The sequence below is a fragment of the Vicia villosa genome, linkage group LG2 (assembly GCF_029867415.1).
Source record: "Vicia villosa cultivar HV-30 ecotype Madison, WI linkage group LG2, Vvil1.0, whole genome shotgun sequence".
In the NCBI taxonomy this organism is placed as follows: domain Eukaryota; kingdom Viridiplantae; phylum Streptophyta; class Magnoliopsida; order Fabales; family Fabaceae; genus Vicia; species Vicia villosa.
This window is the reverse complement of record NC_081181.1, coordinates 144,407,231-144,429,008: the sequence shown is the minus strand read 5'-3', so window position 1 is coordinate 144,429,008 and position 21,778 is coordinate 144,407,231. Positions and strand designations below refer to the sequence as shown.

Here is a 21,778-nt window from a genome sequence, read left to right as displayed (position 1 = left end):
TTGAACCAGAGGTCGAAGGATATGAACCTCAAGTTATTCTACACCCGGACATGCCAACTGACCTAGAAGAGTTGCAAAAATCTTGGGTTCAACTCAAAGAGGAAAGAGACACCTTCAAATCATACTGTCAAGACTATGAGAGAAGGATATTGGAGCTCACCGGACAGCTTCAAGAAGAACAGCAGATCAACACATTCCTGGGGGCAAAGAGAAAGCGTCCACGGGAGACCTGAAGGATCATTTATTTTATTTCTGTCTTGTAAGCCCAAATGAGGCAAAGAAAAAAGAAGCAAAAAAAAAGAGAAATAAATTGATTAACTAACGTTTGTTTCTTCTTTAACAAATCTAAACTCTAAGATCCTTGAAACATTGCACACACATTTCACTTCATGCATTGCATATACATTTCATACATTGCATTCATATACATTGCACATACATTTCATACATTGCATACACATGGCATCCAGTCATACACATTGCATAACAGGTTCACATGACGGATTTCTCATCTTCTCGCTGTTTATTTCAGTCAGAAGAGATGGAATCTGAAATGAGCATCAAGAATCTCGAAGCACAGAATGCCCAAGTTCAAGTGGCAATTCTGGAACTGGCAAAGGGGCAACAAGAACTGAAAGCCCTGATAATCAAGAAGAAAAAGAAGCCCAAAGGATCTGTAGGCGTGAGTCACCTGAAAAGGAAGATCAAAATCCCAGTCAAAAAGTTCAAAAAGCCACCGATCCCTGAAACAGTCGGTGATGATGAACCAGAAGACAATCAAAGCAACCAGGGTTCTGCTAAACCCTCTCTCTCTTCAAATGAAGAAAATGATCATTCTGGGGACGAACCGGATGATGAAAAATACCAACAGCTGGAAGACCGTATGAAAGCTATGGAGATACAAAAAATACCTGGCTTAGATTTCAATGATCTGGGGCTCATTGTCATACCCCAAATTTGTCCTACCCCTTTACTTCTAACTGGCTTAGGCTTTACATTCATGTACATACCTTTTCACTAAGGCATTAACATGACATGCATCATTAATCAATAAAACTGGAAAGGGATCGAGGTCGTAGATAGAGCTGAGGTTTCACATGGCTTGAAGTTCATACTTTATGCAGGCTTGTTTCTATTGAGGCTTTCAACTAATAGTGGAGTAAGGTTCATTTTGTTGTGCTTGTGTCAACTGGTGGATTTTCAGGGTTGTTCCTATGATCATCTTATTGTTAGGGGGTCATCTGGTTTATTCTTCAATCCAAAATGGTTCATTTTGAGTACTTGGAATCCAAGCTATTCGTTTGAAACTTCGCCAAAAGGGTGTGTATTCATTCATCTGAAGAAAGGAGGGAAATGCACGATTGAATTCAAAAAGAAAGCAAAATGGAGGGAAGAACATATTCAAAGGCTATTTAAAGAATGAAGAAAATTTCATTACTCCATCACATCATATCAAGTATTGTTACAAAAAATGAACCATTTCATTACATTTCATTACAAAAGCCAAGCCATGTCCATCTATCACCATTCAAATATCCAATTCCAAAATTCATCAGAAAGTGTCCATATCCATTACAAAAATTCAAAAGTCCAATTCACATTGCAAAATCCAAATACAGTACACCATTACAAGAATTTACATATTTTGACCTATAGTTGACTTTAGTCAACTGTTGACTTTTTGGTCACACAGTTGACCAAAGTCAACTCCTACCCTGGACCTATTCCACTTCTGAACTTTAGAGCCTTTGCATTCCACTCCCTTGAAGTTATCACCATGTGCATCACAAACCTCCAAACCGCCAGCCTCTGACCTCATGTTTCATTCACAACAAAAACCATGAGCATCCCTCTTCAATTCATGTAAATATCCTGCAGCAATAGAAGCATATTCAAGAGAAGAAAACATCAAAAACAGCCCTATGCTTCAGTTCCAAATTAACCAAGATTGAACCAAAGAACTCAGAAAATATACAAGCTTCCTGCATACACAGACTACTATTTCTAACTAAACCAATTCATCATCACACAACTACTGTCATTCAAAACAGTCCCAAGAACTAAATCAAAACAGTCCCTATAGTATATATTCATACAATACCAGAATTATACATATTCATTTTGGCAGCATCACCTATAGTACATACAACAATAAATCAGCACTCATATCAGTACAAAATTTCAGAAATATTCATTCAACATTATACCATTTAAACATCACATTTCATTAAGTGTCAGAGCAATCTCTTAGTTCTAACCGAGCTGCATCGGACCGTTTTTGAACAGGCTAACTTCCATTGTAATCACCTACTAACTATTTCCAGTTCACAAACATAAGAAAAAACGAACAGCAGCAACACCCAACATCCATTCACAACACATACCATACACCTTAAAGCAGCCCTGCATTCAATTCAATCACAAAAAACCAGTATTCAATTTCCAGTCCATAACTAACTGTCCAGACTCTGTTAACCCCATAACTGCCATCTAATAAAGCCTCTAACAATTATAACTAACTATTAACAAACTTGCAGATTCACTAACCAATTTTATAACTACCAAAGAAAACTCCAACAGAAAAAATAACCATCCAAACTTCCAAAAATTCAGTCCTTCATCATATCAAAACCATATTCAATTAACAGAAAATCAGAAAACAATTAAAACAGTTTCATTCAGCTATCTACAACAACTATCAACATACCTTCCAAGTCCCACACTCGAGAAATCGAAAAAAGCTCATTGCAAGCTATGATTCAGGCTCCACACCCAAGGATTCACCATTATTCCTCAATCATCGCTCATATATAAATGCTACACACTCTCTTCCAATCCTCACTCTTCATCATCCTTCTCTACACACACCTGGAAGCACAACCACCAATCTTCATCATAGTTTCGCTTGTAAACTTTGAATGAAGATGTGTTAAGCCTAAGTTCCACAACCACACACCATTTCATCTTCATCCTCTTCCACTCTCCTCCACCATTCCTTCATTCATCTCCTCCATAACCATTCTTCATCTTCATCATAATTCTGAACTGCACGCTCTTACCATCAACCCTCTCCACCATTTCTGATCTCAGAACCATCACTCTCTGAATTCATCCCTAACCACCCTCATCTTCAACCTTATTCAATCTTCAATCACCATCACTCTCTCTGTCCATCAGAAATTGATAACAGAAAAGAAAGAATCAGAAAACCACTCACCGGCATAACCGAAAACGTAACAGAAAGTTGGAAGAAAAGGTTCAAGGGAAAAGATTACGCAAACCTGTAACAGAATCGAAGAAAGAACTCTCTCTCCTTCTCTGAAACTTCACCCGTTCAAATCTGGTTCATCCTCTTTTTCTTCAATCTTCATCACAAGAACCGAATCCCTCTGAATTACACCTTCACTTCTTCATCTCCGTATCTGCAAAAACAAAGGGGAAGCTACAATCAACATAACGATCTTCAGCTTCACACTGCATCAAACACGTCACAATCACCTTCATCATCTTCATCGTTTTCAACAATATCAGTGAATCAACCTCATACCTTCGTCGATTCAACAATCACGGTGTATCAATCGTCAATCATCTCCAAGATTCATCTCCAAGATTCACCACCATAATTCACGATTCATCCATTATCAATCGTCAGTCATCTCTCAACAGTGAGGATTCAAAACTCAAAAGAGAAGTGAGAAGGAGATTGAGAGTCAAAAAAACTGAGAAGCTGAGACGAAGAACCGATATTGGGAGAAATGAAGTGTTATCGTTCACGGCGGAGATTGAAAGAGAGGTACCGGAAAGAGATCGAGAAAGCGGAGCGGAGGTTTACGGAGGCCGAGCGTCGATTCGATCGGAGTGAGAGAGAGGTGACGAAATCTTGACTCAGGGAGAAGGAAGGAGGAGCAGTTTAGTGTGAGGAAAGAGGCGAAGTGGTGTGGCAGCGGCGCAACCAACCGGAGTAGAATCAGAGGCGCCGCCGTTCTTCATTCGAGAGGTCGAGGGAGAATTTGAAAAGGTACAAACTAAACCCTAATTCCTCTTTCTATTTTCCATTTTTTTTCTTTTTATTTGATTAAATTTGTTAATTGAAAAACAATTAAAATCTTAATAAAAAATCATGTTAAAAAACTGTAACAAAAAGAGAAATCCCTTGGGCCTATTCGCTTTACTAGCGCACCCCCTTTGGCCCACGCACCTTCTTCTTTCATTGTACAAACAAAATTCTATAACAAAAATCTGTTGGGCTTTTCGCTGCTAACACCTCCTTGGCCCATTGATGCACACATTCTGGCAACAAAATCATAGACAAGAACAATCTGCCTTGGGCCACCCTCTGGGCCCTACGCCCAGCTACTAATCACACCCTCAAATTCAATTTGCACCCCCTGTTTCCTTATTTTTTATGCTTTTAACTAGGCTTTGTCATTTCTTTTAATCAAATAAAAAATACTAATTTTTCCACCATCATTTTAGACTTTGATACACATATTTTGTCATAGAAAATGTTCATAAAAAATTTTAGTTTTTAGGCTTATGGTTTTAATCTCTCTTTTTGCTTGATTTAGAGTTCACCTTTCATATCAAAAAACTCAAAAATAATAGTACTTTTAATTCACTTTTGTGCTATATTTTGACTTGTTCTTTTTCATGCTATTTTCAATATTCTACTTTCCGCTTTATTTTTCGTGTTTCTTTTAAATCCTAACATTAGGTAGAAACCATGATAATAATAAGTAGAATTCCTCATTCATATTAGGCTAGTTCTTTTTCTTTTCAACATTAAAACATCTAAAAATACTTGAATAAACTCCCATTAAAAAATACCAAGAAAACTCATAAAAATTGACTAATAAATACTTTGACTAATAAAAAGGGAATGGAAGCTTGAACATCCCTTGCTTAAGGGAATGTTCGAGTGCTTGGATCTCCCTTGCTTAAGGGTCCATTCAGGCGTAAGTTCCCAACCTCTAAAAAACACAAACCAAAGAGTAACTCGAGTTTCCCTTGCTTAAGGGATTTCCTCGAAACACTCAAACTCTCTCTCTCTCTCTTCTCTCGCTTTCTTAAGGGCATTGTTATCTCCGCTCCATTGCATCCTAGGCTGTCCCTTATGCAAGAGCGCGAGCGTTAACTCCGCCCAACTAAAAAACACAAAAACAAACAGAAAATCTTTAGCCGAACTACGGCGCTCTGATTCTTGAAAAGGATACGTAGGCATCAAGTCGCGGGGCTTGAACGAGCACATTTGTAAATAATTCTTTCTTTTCCCCGTATTTCTTTTGCATGCATTCACATATAGACATAGACATAGATACACCCTTTAGATAGAAACAAACATAGGTGGATACCATCGAGTACGATGGGCGCGAGGGGTGCTAATACCTTCCCCTTGCGTAACCGACTCCCGTACCTTGATTCTCTGGTCGCAAGACCCTGTTCCTTCCTTTGTTAGGTTTTCTGATATTCCTTTCCCTTATGGGATAAATATATTGGTGGCGACTCTGTTCATTTTTCGCGAGCGTGCGACAGCTGGCGACTCTGCTGGGGATGTTGCTAGACCTGTTGCTGGTCCATCCTTAGTGAGTCGATCCTAGCCTGCGTTTGTTTGTTTATTTACTGGGTGTTTACTTGTTTTTATGTCTATACCTTGTATATATGTTTGCATGCTTATTCTTTGCCTGCATGTCATGTTTATTTCTGTTTGCACGTCATGCATATGGATTATATTCTGTGTTCCTTGGGGTCTTCTGTTCTGTTTTGCAGGTGGGGGGTTTGTATGAGGTAAAAGGCCCACTACCCAGGCCAAGTGACACATAGGATTAGCGTGGATGCTCATGTTGACTCCCGTAGCGCTTGATATGGCTGAGATTGGCATGGGGTACCACAACTGGGCGAGGTTCTTTCATGGAACACTGTGTCTGGCACGCTTGTTGCCTCAAACACTTTGTACCCCATGGGAACTGTAGACCCTAATGACCATTAGGGACCACTTGTCCGTGTCTAGACTTCATACCCGTGAGATTGGGGTGGGACAGGAAACCTTGGCTCCTACATACCATTGCTTCTTCATATTTGAGGTCGGACCTTTATTTGGTCTGTTCTCATGGTGCTTGATATTCTGGTATTCAAAAAGGCGTCGAACCTTTGATCCTGTGACACTTGGCCTGTACAGAAGCTTCACATCAGTTATTCAGAGGATTGTGTGGTGGTTACTCAGATCATATGGACCTTGATCCCATGCTTGCATTGCATAACATCATTATTTTATCCACTTCATTTGTGAGGAATTCTAAAGTCTATTTCCAAAAGAGAAGAAGAAAAAAAAGAAAAAGGAGATAGAAAAGAAGGAAAAAAGAAAAGAAAAGATATTCTATAAAAAAGAAAGCTTTGGTTTCAAAATAGGATAAAAGAAAGAATGTGTGAAAAGACTTTAGGATTCCTTGAAAATGAAACATGCATTCATACCATCATGCATTTCATGGCTCTTTCAAAGACTTATGGGACCCTGACCCTTTCTATTCAGATTTCAAGATCAACAACAGATTTGACTTCTCACCGCCACAAGCTCCTAGATCAACTAATGGAACAACTTCGTGGGGTTTTGACTGAGATAAGAACGGAAATAGGGGCTGACATGAATCAGTGTATGGAGGTTATTCAAGCCTTTTCTCTTTGACAAGAAGAATTGAGACAAGTTCCTCAGAGGCCGAATGTCAATGTTAATCTCATCCATGAGAAGGTCTAATGAATCAGAATGTTTGAAGTATTGTTGAGATTCCTATTCTTGGTAAGGAGAATTCACATCATTGAAGTATTCAAGTTTCCGAGTATTGAAATTGACAAATGGTTCCACCTCTTGGAGGAAAGATTGAAAGCCATAAAAAGTCGTGACTCCACTGATTCAGATGTTGTTGGTTTGTGCCTGATGCCTGATATCGAGAAATGCAAGGATCATCCACTCTCACTCCTAATGATGGATATTGAAGCTAAATTGGTAATCATCTCCTGTACATGTGTGGAAGTTGCTTGGGGCTCCCGATCGAGGGATAAGCAAGACGTATTCTTATCTTGAGCTTTGCACCACTTGCATTGCTCGAATCCCTAAAAGCATTACAAATTCCTGGGTGACTTTGTCAGAATCTCCTTCCATGTGGTAATCAAGAGTGTTCTTTACAACGCTTCTCATTCTCAAGGTTCTACTTCATATATCAGTTGCCTTTTCTCAGGATCTCCTTCTCAGTGGCCTTGCTAGTTAACAGAGACAAGAAGAATATGAGAAATAAATTGATGTGAGTCTATTGCCTTGTTCCCATTTGCTTCCCTGTTTGTTGGAACTTCAATCGGTTAAGATTCGAGTATTGGGTCTTCTCCACCACAAGTAGATCTCCTCAATTTAATGACCATACAAGATTCCTTCCATTTATGACGGAGATTACTATTCCAACATCTGTGCTTGGGGCTCCCGCACGAGGGATAAGCAAGACGTACCCTTATCTTGAGCATTGCATCACTCGCATTGCTCGAATCCCTAAAGCAAGGCAAAAGTTTATGACTCATGGGTGACTTCGTTGGAGTTCTCTTTTGGAGTAATCTGAAGTGTTTGGAAGGAACTGCAGAAAGTATTCAAGATCAATAAGTCCAGACGGAGTCAAGTCTCCTCAACAATGGCATTCATTTAGTTTCTTTATTGCATTCTCATTTGTAACATTTCATTGTTTGTTTAAGCATCAATAGCATGTAAAAACTTGTTAATTTCTGAATGAAAATCATAATACATTGTTTATGTTTGTCTTGAAGGAATCCATTCGTTTTCACTCATAAAATGTTTTGGCATTACGATACCAACTTTATTAATTGCTTGCTGAGGCAAAAAGCTGAGGGAGAATGATGAAAAAATAAAAATGCAAAATCTCTAATCGTGTGTTTTTTAATAAAACCCTACTGAGGATGTACAGGCATTATTTCAAATCCCCAAACACCGGAGATATAAGGGAGATAGACCCTCGATAACCCCTTTGAGCCTTGAAGTAGGAGTTTCTTTTCTAAATCATAAAAAACCCTTATATTAACCTTGGGGCAGGGTAGTGTTCATTTAACTTGATCGAGTGTTCAAAACTCACCAAAAGGGTATGCATCCAAGGATACAACAATGGTTATCCTTCAAAAGGTTGAGGAATGTCAAAACCGCAATGATTGTCCTTATTCCATCAAGAGATCAATAGATGACGATACCACAATGGTAATGCTTCATCAAATCAAAGGAGTGAGGCGGTCGCAATCACCTCCAACGAATCAAAGACTAAGCGAGGTCACACGACTTGTTCAAAAAAAAAAGAGCAAAAAAAATGGCGAAAAAATAATGAAAATAAAAGATGAAAAGAAAATGGCAAAAGAAAAAAGATGATGAAATTGCCAAGAACAAAGTCGTGTGATAATGAATCAGAAGAATAAAAGGCGAGTGGCCGCCATGTCCAAAAAACCTCATTGATTCCTCAACCACTCCAAATTCCTTGTGAGGAATGAACACTCATGTCGAGTTAATTGAACGTAGGAATGGAGAACATCACGAAGGGGGTGGGTACAAATAATTTCGAGCCTAAAAATCCTTTGTTTCTAAAAAAACCGTGAACCCGGCCAAATTACAACCCTTAAAAGTCCTAATTGAAGTAGGGTTTATTTTGAAAACGCACTCCAATGAGATAGCGTTTAACTGACTCCCAATGAAGTGAAACCCATATCCATGTTGGTATCGTATGCTTGCTTTATCTTCCATATGCAAAAATCAAGGTTGTGTCAACTAGTGATTCGGTCACAAGAGGTCGCAACCTCAGTTCATAAAAAAGTTTTTACAACTTCAAGACTAACATAGGCTTTGCATTAGAATTATCATTCTTAGAATTAACATTCTTTTGCATGCAAAATATGTGCTTAACATCAAGGAAATTTTCAAGGATGAGAATCAGTGAGTAACTTGACTATGTCAAAGTACGAGAGACTTGAGAACTCTGAGGAGTAAAAGCTAATCATCTCAAATATTGACCATCAAGGGGCAGGTTCTCTAAAGAATTTTGTTGGGCATGAACAATTGATGCGTTCTTTGATTACTCTGGGGGGAAGAGTTTGAAGACTCCGTTGAGCGTGGTAAAGTTGTTTCCATGTTTGTTTGACTTCAAAACAAAGAAAGCTTGGGGGATTCTAGTAAGATGTGCCTAATCAGGGGCAATTAAGTCGAGGTTTGACCTCTCAAATTTAGCATATCTGGGGCAATCATGTCGATAAATCTCTTCAAGCTTTGATCAATCTGGGGTAATCATTGTCGCTACCGCGAAAATTAACAGAGTCGCCACTAACATATTTATCCTGAAAAGGAAAGGAATGCCAGCAAACCACAAAACAAAACAATGGTCTCACGACCAGAGAAAAAGGGTAAGGGAGTCGGTTACGCGAGGGGAAGGTGTGAGCACCCCTCACGCCCATCGTACTCGATGGTATCCACGCATGTGTCTAAATCTATGGGTGTGTAACAAATCTATGCTAATCTGGACTAAAATGAATGCAGAATGTAGGGAAAAGAAAGGATTGTGCTCGCACGGGCCCTACCCCGCTGCCTACGTATCTGTTTTGCAGAATCAGAGCTACCGTAGCTCGGCTAACTAATTTCTGTTTGTTTTGTGTTTTTTAGGTGGACGAGTTACATTCACACTCCGCTGCTCGACCTTTGGAGACTTATGCTGGGAATGGAGCGGAAATAACAAGCTCTTAAGAAAAGAAAATCAAAGAGTGTGGTTTGTGTTTTAAAAGAATGCATGAGGAAGACCTAAGCTAAGGGGGAAAGCTTGCTACCTAATGTTATCATACAAAGGGTATCAGTCTAAACTAAACTAATCAACCTACGAGGGAAAGGGCAAAAGCAAACAAATAGCACACAAACGAGCATCCGCTCGTAAAGCAAACAAAACCAACGGTACTGACCGAATGGTAGAAAAACGGTCCCGCCATAGCCAAGGGGAGCAGCTCAACCCAAGTCAACCAAGCATTAGACCTCGCGAAAATGATCGGGCCATAGACAAGAGGGCGGACCCCTCTCAGCAACCAAGCCTTCACGGATCGGAAAGGAAAACAGTGCGTGCGTACACCGAGCATCAACGTCGAGCGACGCGAGCTATAGGAAAGGCGGGGGTCCGGCTACATGAACCCTTTTCCTGACATACTCGATAACAAGATCTTGTGCAAGTTCGGAAGCGAGCAACGCGTAGCATGCGCATACCAAACGGACTCGATGAGACTAGGCGGGGGTTGATTACGAACCCTTGACCGCATGCCTTCCATGAGGACTTGACGGAGTGCCATATAGGACTTATTACACCGTGACTCCCTGCCGCAAAGCACAAATATAAACACACCAACAAAAACAGAGCCTCTTTCGAGGGCTTGGCCAGATGCATGTCTAGGTCCTACTTCTCATGTTATAGGATGATGCGGGGAGGCGATAAAGTGCGAGAGAAATAAAATGAAACGGGATCAATACCAAACGGATGATGATCCGTAAACTAAAGAGAGGCGAAGCGAAGAAACTAGAATCCCGCAAGCGAGCTAGCAAAGCAAAAGCAAATGGTCAGCACACCGATTAGCCATAAAGCACACAAAGGTCGACATGCGCGTCGAGCATAATCACGATACACCTGCAAGAGTAACAAGCAAACCAAACAAGCAGATATAAAGCAATAAGATCGTGTCTCCAAGTCGAGAACACGATACGAGTCAAACGAGATATAATCGTATTCCGCAAGTGAAGCGGAACACTCAAGCAATGAGTATCGATCGGTGACCGTCCAAAAGCCTTGCACACTAGCACACAAGTTAGAGATAACAAAACATCGCAATCGGAATTGCGTTATTACCTTCTAATCTAAAAGAAAAGGAATAACTAATGCAAACATGAAATGAACAACAAAATGTCAAGGGGAAAACAAAGATGAATAAACCACAATCAATCAATACCAATCATCTCACAAGATAGCACGTTTCACAAGCTTTCCAACGGTATAAAGAACGCGCAAATCGGAGTTACGAGCAAAAAGATATGAAAGATTGAAGTTAGGAAGCAAAGGAAGCAAAAGTAGGTCGACCTACCTTCGACCTAGGTCGACCTAACAGGTCCAGAAACGAAATAAACAGCTCCAGGTCGACCTAAACTCACCCTGGGTCGACCTAACAGTGCCATGGTCAAAAATGAAGGTTTTAGGTCGACCTAAACTCACCCTAGGTCGACCTAGCAGTGCCAGGATCAAAAAATTGAGTTTTCTCGCAAGGAAACATGATGCAATTCTTCATGAATGTTCAGCATACAAGCAAATATCAAACATGCAATGCTATGAGTCAAGAGCAAAGCACATTATTCAGCAAATTGATCGGTCTTTAAGAGCAAAATTAAACATTCCATCGAACAATTAGCATGCAAGCATTGAATCGTAAGCATTGTGATTATATCATCAAGAGCAATTGTTATCAAACCTCAAATGGCATCAATTTAGCGTAGGCATCATGAATTATCATTCCACAATCAATTATCACATGCTAGAAATCAAAATTAAGCATAAATGCTTCACACATTCAAATTATCAAACACTTAGTATGCAATTTCTTGGATCATAAGCAACATGCATGTAGCATCATCAACAACTCAACGGTAAATCTCAAATTCAATCAAATAATCAAGATCAACACAAATCGAAGCTGTCAACAAGCAATTATCATCATCAATTATCATAGATCCATCATCCACAATCAAAAATCTTCATGATCAATGTCAAATTAAGCAACAAATTCAATAATCTAGCAAGGTTTGTAGTGAATTTACCGGATCGAACGAAGAGAATGAGATCGAATGAACACGAACGCGAACACGACGCGAACACGAACGAAATTCAAGAGGTGTGAGGGAGAGAGTGGTGCGTGAGATCCTTTGATAGGGAGAGAGATGCGCGACACTTTAATCGGAGGAGAAGATCTTGATTTGTGCTTTGATCTTCATTTGTTCTTAAGATTTGATTTTGAATTGATGAAGTTTTTGTGGTTTTGATCCAAGCAAATTGAGAGAGAATTGAGAGAAAGTGTTTTTGATCTTTTGGGTGAAATTGAAGTTATGAGAGTCCTCTTTGATTTGTGAAGAGCAAAATGTTTATATATTGTCAACGCGAAATGTCCAAATTGCCCTCGGTGCGTCTTATTTTGGCTCATTTTTAAGGAAACTCGGTTCGGCTCTGAATTTAGGAACGAAACCAATGCCATTATGAAGATGACCAAATTTGTGACTCATTGCCGCGAGAAGCACCTCAATCCGATAAGCGATGAAGAAAATACGCCCGTTTGAATGACGAGAAACGTCGATCCATCTGACGCGACTGTGCGAAATTTTGTGAGTACCGCTCAAAGAACTCGATAAAACCCCATCTTCGGCTCGAAATCTGAACAAGCATGTGTGACGAAGAATCGAAGCTAACAAAATTTCTGAGAAAATGCCGCCGGAATGGACTTCATACGATAAAAATCGAAAAAGTTATGAATTTTTGAACTCGGCGCGACATACCCGAAAACACACTTTTTACTGAAACAACGCGACGATCCTTAAAATTCTGGGAATTTTCTATGCATATTTAGCCTTCGGTCCGAACATATGAAATCTTGGTAATGATGCCACGGAGCTCCAGTTAAATTTTCAACCGAATCCGGCGAGCGGATTAGGAGATATGAATTTTCCGAGGTCCAAAACCCTACATTCAGCACTGTTTTTTCACCGCGGATTCTCAAGTAATTTGCACATTTGACAACCTTCCTCAAAGAATTGGCTCCCGAGCCGAACACGAAAGTTGTAGATATCGTCGAAACAGTGGAGACAACGCGGGAACTTAGCTCGTATCACCTTCCAAATAGTATTTATGAATTTTCTCGTACTTTCACCGTTTAAACCGCTCTTTCACACTTTACCCTCCTAAACCCATGAAAACTCTTTATTATTTTTCTTCCATTTTTGGATGACGAAATAAACGTCATCATTAACTTATAGCTCCAATAAAGAGGGCAAATTTTGGGGTGCAACAGCTGCCCCTATTCAAACTTCTTGAACCTGGCGAGTGAGAAACGAAAGTTTCGAACCGTCGAGGTGGAAGGAGATTGAATACCAGAATGAACTCGAAAATTTGCGCTCTTGATCAATAGAAGATTCCATCTTGTAACAAGAAGGAATGTACCACCCCGCGAGCAGGGGAAAAAACTTCAATTGATCTGGATAATAAATATGCTCCCACTTGTGAAAAAGGAGGAACGGGCACCCACAGGCAGGGGAAAACACTTCAAATGATCTGGGCATCAAGAGAAGGAACATCTCGACTGATCTGGGTATCAGACGTAGCAAATGTCTCCGAACTTGCATCGGGATAGATGTCTTAAGTCGATCTGGGAATCGACGGAGATACGCCGGTTGATCCGGACATCAACGGGTAATAAGTATCTCTGATCTGGGAATCATGATCTGGGAATCTGGGCAGACATCTCTTCTGATGCAATTAAATCATCAGGTAGATATTCCTACTAATCTGGGAATTAGCGGCTAGCTCCTTCGTAAGACCACGGGGATCCGGAGGCGGTTCCTTCAACTGAACTGGTAATCAGGATAGGAACAATATCTCTTCCGAACTGTGTACGCCGGGGAAAGAATGCCTTTAAACTGATCTGGACATGATGCCAGAAAATAAGTAGGACAATCTTCATCTGAAAGACAAAGTCGATCAGGCAAACATCTCCATCTGATCTGATGATATCAGTGGCTTGCTCCTTCGTAAGACCACGGGGATCCGGAGGCGGTTCCTTCAACTAATCTGAATCTGAATATTAGGATAGGAACGGATGTTTCTTCCGAACTGTGTACGCCGGGTAAAGAAAACGTCCTCAACTGATAGTAAGGTATCAGGACTGGGCAAACGAGTTTCTTCTTCTGAACGAACTAAATCGTCAGGGAGTAGATATTTCCAACTGATCTGATGTATCAGAGGGCTTGCTCCTTCGGAAGATCTTGGGAGATCCGGAGGCGGTTCCTTCAACTGAAAGTCTGATTTATCAAGAATGGGAACAAATATCTTCCACCGATCTGGGGGCATCGGGAATAGGAATGTCTTTGAACTGATCTGAGCTGTGCCAGAAAATAAGTAGAACAATCCTCTTCTGATTCGAAATATCAGGATAAGCGCCTGTAATGACTAGGCAAATATTGCTCTCTATGGAGCATTTGAATCTGGATGACTTTCTTGTAGAAAGAGACAACATATATGATATGGTTTATGCATGATGTATGTATGAATGTGTATGGAATAACGTTTTCGAGAAGGAAGACGCTACACGCTTTTGAGAATGCAATGCAAATGATGCATGATTCGAACGTTGCTTAGGGAGACAACGGAGGAGCACTGAATTGCTGAAGAAGTCCTGGAGAGAGTATGGAACTCTGCGGGGAGGACAAGATGGGTGACCAAGGGTCACAAACTGCGAGCTGGCCAAGTTGAATCAGAAATCTGCTGGAGACAATCAAATCTAGATGCGAGCTCTGGTTGGGGAATAAATCTTGCTTGAAGATATGAACATCCCACTTAACTGCTTGGGGAAGACCCATGCAACTTCACTGGAGAAGCAAATTCTCGACACCCTGGGGATGTGAAGGTAAAGACAAGTTATGGAGATAACTCTGGTGAAGAGTAACCAACTTGCTGGTGTAAGACGCATTCCGCTGGGGAAATCCTAGATGAGAACAGATCCTGCTGAGGATGCATATGAATCTCTGCTGAGGAAAGAAACTCAGTGAGGGGAGATGAACACTTCTGCAAAGCAAGCTGCTGAGGATATGAGAAATCCGCTGGGGATAAGGAACTTGACATAAGAACCTTTGTTAAGACAACTCCACTGGGGAATAATATGACTCTCCTGGGGAGAACAGGTCAATTTGTTGGGGAGAGAAAGCCCTCTACTGGGGAAAACGAGGAACTCGGGCAAGGAACCTCATTAAGAGCTAGCTGGGGAATCAGACACCATTCCATCATGATTCAACTGGGGAGAAAGCATTCCGTCGGGAATAAGGCTTCTGGAGCATAGAGAATGCACTGAGATGTGCTTTACTGAGGATATGAGAATCCTGGAGCAAAGAAAGTCCCATCTGAAAGTACTCAGCTGAGGAATGAGAATCTTTCCTTAAGAAACACTCGGCTGGGGAGTGAGAATCTCTCATGATTAAGTCCGCCGATGTGCTGATACGAAGCGCTTGCAAACATGTACCTGCGAGACAAACAAATGCAAATGCCCCAGGATATAGCATGGTATCTTAGCCTGGATAAAGGCTCAAAATTTCAAATATTTCCAAATGGGCCTATGTTTTCTTTATCCAAACTTCATCTTAGACCCATGCACGCCCCAAAAATTATATCTCATTATTTTTATTATTTTTATTGATTATTTTATGGTTTTATTTATTTTAAATCATAAATTAATCATGTAAAATAATAAAAGTAAAAAAAGATATAAATCTCTCTTCAATTTTTGGCCAAGATTCAATCAAATATTTTCTAATTAATGGACCAAATAAGATTTGAGCAAATTGAATCAATATTGGCTTGTTTTAGAAACTTTCATAAATCTAATTTCCAACAAATAACCATTGTTGATTTCACAAGATTTATTCAAAGTTTAATAATCATTAACCATCAAGATATCCAATATTCACTAGAAATTTCGTGCAAGGCTCATTGGGGAAGAAAATATTAGATTGGAACTAATTTAGAAAGATTTGAAAACATATTTTCAAACAAATTTCCAAAACTTGCAACTCAAGATTCAAAGGGATTTTCTCCAATATTATTAACCCTAATCCGTCTACTATAAGTATCAAACAAGTCCAAGGTACAAGGGACGAAAAATCTGCAGAGAAAGAACCCTAGTGCCATTCAAAAAGTTTCAAGAAGGAGCAACTTCGATTTTGAGGATTGAGAGCAATTCAACCCGTTCTGAGCATCGCTACTCACTCCCTGAGGATTATTGAAGGTGTTTGAACAGTCATACGGCATCAGCAACCCCAGAACTATCTCCATTAAGGCCAGGTTTGTCGTGAATTTTCTTGACTCGTATTGCATAATTCATCGCATATAAACATGATTCGGATGCATATTATGATTTGTTATGATGCATAGAGTGATTCTGGATAATTTATTAGATGAATGCGTGACTGTATTGAGGTATGCCATTGGTAGGAGATTAGGGTTTCGTTTTAGGGTTTCTTGTTACAGGAACCTTTAAGCCAAATTGAAGCTATGTTCGTATTCGTGAGGCCCTGACGAATCCATGGGTGACCTCGCGAAGAATTTCTATGTCTGTTTGCTTGCATTCGTAACACACAGGGCTATGGCTACGGAGACTTCCGTCGGTAAAAGCTTGAACCAGGGCTAAAACGACGGTTGGGGGGGAGAAGATGACTGCGTGTCATCATCTGGTTGGCCCAAAAGCGCGCGCGAGGATATTTCAAACTTCAAGAATCTGGCGCATTAAGACACACGTGGTACAATGCTCCTTCGTCATCCAGGCCATCCATTCCATCTCCAGATTGATCCAACGTGCCCAAGGCTGCAGGCGCACCATGAACTTCATGTAGGCGCAACACTGGATCGAAAGTTAAGAATTTCTCAAATTTTTTTTAATTTTAATTACGTAACCTTTTATTTTTTTGTTTTTTATATGGATATATATGTTTTTTAAATTAACTTATTTTATATATAAACTACATATAAAATATATAAAAACTTTATAAAACACATTTTAACACATATTATTTAGTTGTTTTATATATAATTTTATTTGCAAATAAATGAATTTAAATGAATTTAATTATTAAAAAAACCTCCAAAAATTCATATTTATTTTACTTAAACTCCAAAAATTCATATTTATTTTACTTAAACTCCAAAAATTCATAAAAAATTATTTTTGCTCCCGGTTTAACTTGCTGACCCCGATTTAACTAATTAGGTCGCAAGACCAGTAATTAATTAAATCGTTTGCATTTATTTTTAGTTTGTGCCCTAATCAGGGTTTATGATGAGCATGCCCTACACTGACTACCTCTTTTCTGTGCCTTTTCAGGGTTAGCAATATGATTAATCCCGAGCGCGCGCCTTCAACAAACCTCGAAGTTAAGTAATTTAATTCTAATTCAATTTAAATTATATTTAGATTATTTTACTTTTAGGGTTTGCCTTGCCTTCATTCTTTTCTGCCTTTGCCTTTTTTCAGGGTTAATCCCGAGGCTTCCTGCCACCCATATCAGATCAAATTCGAAGCTAAGTGCCCATTTGCTTTATTTATTTTAAACTTCTTTATTCCTTATTTTTAGGTTAGTAGCGTTTGCCTCCGAACCGATAATGCACTTATCCCTCTGTTTATTCTTTCTTTTCCAATTTTCAGGGTTTGTCGAATGCCAAAGCTACGCGTATTGGTAACCCTAAGCCCTAACTCTAATATTTTCTGTTTTAATTGTTTAATTATATCCCCTGGTTTCAATTCCCCTCTCCTCCGCTGGTTACAATTTCCCTCCCCCATTATTACTGTTATTATCTATTGCGTGGTTAGTAATCCTAGGGAGTGCAAGCCTTGAACTGAATTAGAATAACTAATTAAAAGATAAATATCTGAATATAATCACGTGATTGTTGCACACACGCACCCTTTTGGGTAACCTCTCTGTTGCCTGTTGCTTGTTGCCTTTGTTGCCTGTTGCCTTGTTGCCTTTTAAGACTACTAAATAGTCAAAGTCCCTCGATTCCGAGGATACCTAAAGCAAAACAAAATGTTGCCCTAAGTTCATTATCATCAATTCTGCCCCTCGAAGCTGCCTCGGTAAAAACATGATGATTGTCCCAATTGCTAAGGTATCCTCGCATGATGCCTAAAAAGATTAATGACTATTATATCCTTCCCTTAGACTACCTGCCCTTTTTATGGCATGGGACAGTCTTATGGCGAACGATTACTCGATGACCCTTAAACATCCAATTGAAAGACTTCCTGCCCTTTATGGCATGGGTAGATCCTTTCGCCTCGAAAAGCTAAAAGAACGAATTTTCAAACTTAGGGTAGTTGCTACTAATTGCTCGCTCTTTTCAAATTCAAATTAAAAATACTTTTCCAACTCAATTTCAAATACTTTCAAAACAAGGCTACGCTTATTTACAAGCTAAAGTCCTTAAACGAAGTTTTACTTTTTACACACTGCTCTTTTCAAACAAATCAAACAAACAAAGTGAGCTAAGCAATTAAGAGCCCATGGAAAACCATGGATGCAAAGGGTGCTTTTTGAACCTTCCCTTTGTATAACTTACCCCCCGAACCCTATTTTATTTAAAAGGTTTTTCCTGTTCTTTTAGCCTTTCCGATTTAATTTGGATAAAATAAAAGTCGGTGGCGACTCTTGCTTACCGCAACATTTCGATTATAAAAAGTCAGTTCACCGTATTACAGAACTGGCGACTCTGCTGGGGAGAAATTTCGATAAAAGAGGGGTTACCTTAAAAGTTTAGGATTCATTTAAATGTTTTCTATTGTTTGCTTTGTTTGATTTAATTTTGCAGGGCTGTTTTGGGTATTCTGCTGTGTGAAAGATCCTAACCCGGATCTGAGTACCTTAGGTAAATGGCATGAGATCAATGAGACTGCACAGCGTATACTGATGTGGTTGATCTGATGGCCATCGTTAGTGTGACACATTGGTTTGTCCTGGTGTTCCTTGGGATCCGACCTGAGGAAATGCTTGGCTGCCGCGTGGTGTCATTAAGCACTAATTCGCCCTTAGAACCTTAGTCGAACTTGACTTTGGCCTTTTAGAAAGTAGCGAGATGGCTGGCTTTGGTTCCGACTGAAGTTGGTTGATACTCGAAGCTACACTCATATGGACTGGACTTTCAGGACCTTTTCGGTTGGCGATTCGATTGCCGAACTGAGATAAGCGCCTTCGAGAAAGGTCAATGATATGAGCTCCCTAGAACCCGATCTTTATATAGGACAGGTTTGAACCGACTAAACTTCAGGGGGAGGGTACGCACCTCTGGACTACACGCAAGCCTAACCTTAAGGCAGAATTGTGTGACTTGTTTGTGTTTGTTATCTACTTGACATCATGACATCATAAACATCATAAGCATCATAACATCATGACTAACCATTCGAGGACCAAGGAATTCATCTTTGTTCTGTTTTGTAGGTCATGGAGACTAGAAACACCATTCGAGTTAACTTTGTGAAGATACCTTCCGAACTGAAAGAATTGGTATTAGAGATTCCTGGAGGTTCCCGATTCTCTGAAAGACATGGTCTCTTGCCCAGTTTAGTTACTTCAGGTTTTGACGAAGAAATGATGAGTGTACTATTTCAATTCTTCGATCCCGAGCATCATTGTTTTACTTTCCCGGATTATCAGTTGGTACCTACTATGGAAGAGTTTGCTGACATACTTGGACTCCCCATCCGAGATCAGATTCCGTTCACTGGTTTGGAAGAAATTCCAAAATTAGAAGTTATCGCTCCCGCTTTACATCTTAAGAAGTCTGATATTGATGGTCATTGGGAAACCAGAAGTGGAGTCAAGGGATTCCTCGCTAAGTTCTTATTCGGAAAAGCTCGCATGTTTTTGAAGTCCATGAGTTATCAAGCCTTCGAAGACATATTAGCCTTACTCATTTATGGTTTGGTATTATTCCCCAATCCTGATCAGTTCATTGATGTGCACGCCATAAAGATATTTCTGACACGCAATCCAGTTCCTACCTTACTTGGAGATATCCTACACTCTCTTCACACTCGTACTATGAAGAAACGAGGGACTCTTATGTGTTGCATACCTTTGCTATCTAAGTGGTTTATTTCGCACTTGCCTCGTTCAGTAATGAGGAACGACCAAAGGTTGAAATGGCACAAGAGAATAATGTCACTTTCACATTCTGATATCCGTTGGCTGTCTTTATCCAAGGAAAGTTTCACCATGATCGACCGTTGTGGACAATATCCTAATGTGCCTTTACTTGGCATACGAGGGGGTATCACTTATAATCCTTGCTTGGCTTTACGACAATTTGGTTACGCTCGAAGAGATGGTCCTCACCATATGCTTATACAAGGGATTGTGTTTGATTATGAAGATGATACTCAGAATCACCGCCGGAAGTTCATACGAGCTTGGGATATGGTAAATAGAGTTGATAACAAAAGCTTGGGACAAAGAAACTCCATTCCTTTGGGGCCTTATCTTAGATGGGTGCGCGCTCGTGCTCAACGTCTCGTCATGCCTTATCCATATGTCCTACCTGTGATAGTGGAGCCCGATTGCGAGGAAAAAGTTCCTCAAGTTATTGCTCATCCAGACATGCCAACTGACATCGAAGAATTAAAGAGATCTTGGATTCAATTAAAGGAAGAAAGAGACACTTTTGAAGCTCAGTTTCGTGCTAAAGAAAAGAAAGTATTAGAGCTCACAAGGCTACTTCAAGCGGAGCAAGGCATCAACAACTTCATCGGTTCAAAAAGAAAGCGTCCATGGGAGACTTGAAGACTTTTATTTTTATTATTATTTTATTCCTAGTTTATATTTTTCTTTATTGTAGAAGATACAAATAAAACAAATTGCAAAATTCTTTCCCTTAAGTATTATTAATAAAGTTTCTTTTGTTTTGTTTTAAACAAATTTGAATTCCAAGGTCCTCGAAACATTGCATATGCATAAATCATATCATTCATAAACGTCGCATCACAGGTTTCGTAAAATAAATGCCTCATCTTTGTGCTGTTTATTTCAGTAACAAAGATGGATCTCGAACAATCTGTCAAAAATCTTCAGGCTCAGAATAACCAGTTCCAGAAAATAATCTTTCACTTAGCCAAGGGGCAAGAAGAATTAAGGGCACTTCTGTCCGAGAAGGAGAAGGACCAACAAAGGGAGCAAGGTGTGCAAGATAAATGGAAATCCAAACCTAAGCGATCATTCACTCCGTTGCACATGCCGATGTCTCAAGTTCTGCAACAACTGCTCAACCAGAACTTGATAACCTTATTACCTTCATATTCAATCCCTACAAATCCTGCTCCTGGGTATAAGTACCATGCGAGATGTGCTTATCATTCGAATAGCCCTGGCCATGACACAGAGGATTGTGGACCATTGAAGCATAAGATCCAAGACTTAATTGACAACAAGATCATTGACTTCAATTCAACTGGGGGGCCTTACATGGCTAATACCATGTGTAAACAACAAGTCGGGGAAGTTCTGATCTCCACATTAGCATCACAACCACAACATAAGCATAACGCGCCTAAAAGACAATTCACAAAGATCAACATGACTTTGGCCGAAGCGTTGCAACAGATGATGAGGAAAGGGCTAATGACTTTGAGGGGTCCTCCTCGGAATCCTAACATTTTGTCTCATCAGTATAATCCTAATGCAAGATGTGCTTACCACTCCGACAGCATCGGACATGACACTAACGATTGTTGGCTACTGAAGAATAAAATCCAAGACCTCATTGATGATAAGATGATTGATTTCAATTCACCTGAGGAATCTCATGTGGCTAATGCTGGGAACAATCGGAAAGGTCACAATGAACCCAACCAATCTGTAGGGACAATTCTGATCTCTACACCAGTTCCACAACAAAGATGCAAGTCAGGAGCACCTAAGCGTCAGTTCACG

General features: G+C 39.9%; 1 long non-coding RNA gene across 3 annotated transcripts; it reads right to left on the bottom strand.

The window, feature by feature from the left end:
* Window positions 1-1,567: 1,567 nt before the first annotated feature.
* LOC131646969 (uncharacterized) lies at window positions 1,568-4,020 on the bottom strand. Of its 3 annotated transcripts, none has more exons than XR_009297689.1 (4): window positions 3,548-4,020; window positions 3,282-3,422; window positions 2,708-3,166; window positions 1,568-1,872 (listed from the first exon to the last, which is right to left on the bottom strand). It is a non-coding gene; the product is annotated as an uncharacterized LOC131646969 (long non-coding RNA). The 3 variants fall into 3 exon arrangements; XR_009297690.1 differs by lacking the exon at window positions 1,568-1,872 and adding an exon at window positions 2,214-2,403 and having other exon boundaries at window positions 3,499-4,020; XR_009297688.1 differs by lacking the exon at window positions 1,568-1,872 and adding an exon at window positions 2,214-2,403.
* Between the last annotated feature and the right edge of the window lie 17,758 nt (window positions 4,021-21,778).